The following is a 421-nucleotide window of genomic DNA, read 5'->3' on the forward strand; positions in this document are numbered from 1 at the left end:
ACACATCTCTTGGACAAAGTCCATCAATTCCTTCTTTTCCGGTCGGACGGCAAGGAAACGCGATCGCATGCGATATGCTTGATCAGGCGTCGAGAACACTCGTGAGAGCTGCAATTTCAGCTCCGCCCAGGGGGGAAACGCGGCTTCGACCGAAGTGCCGCACGTTAGAGCCTATTCTCGCACTCGACCACCGAGCTTTGAGATGGCTAGCGCCACGCGCTGTTGCTCGGTCTGGAGCATGGCGGATGCGATGGCCATCTCGAAATCTCGCACCCAGAGCAGGAGATTCTCCCCATCCTTTCCCTCGAAGACCTTAACACTCACCATGAGCGGCTTAGGGCGGGAGAAATCCTCCGTTACTGACGGTGGCGTTATAGACGCAAATGATGCAGACATCTTCTGCTGCAGGTGCTCTAGCAGC

The sequence above is a fragment of the Plasmopara halstedii genome (assembly GCF_900000015.1).
Source record: "Plasmopara halstedii genome assembly, contig: Scaffold_2386, whole genome shotgun sequence".
In the NCBI taxonomy this organism is placed as follows: Eukaryota; Oomycota; class Peronosporomycetes; order Peronosporales; family Peronosporaceae; genus Plasmopara; species Plasmopara halstedii.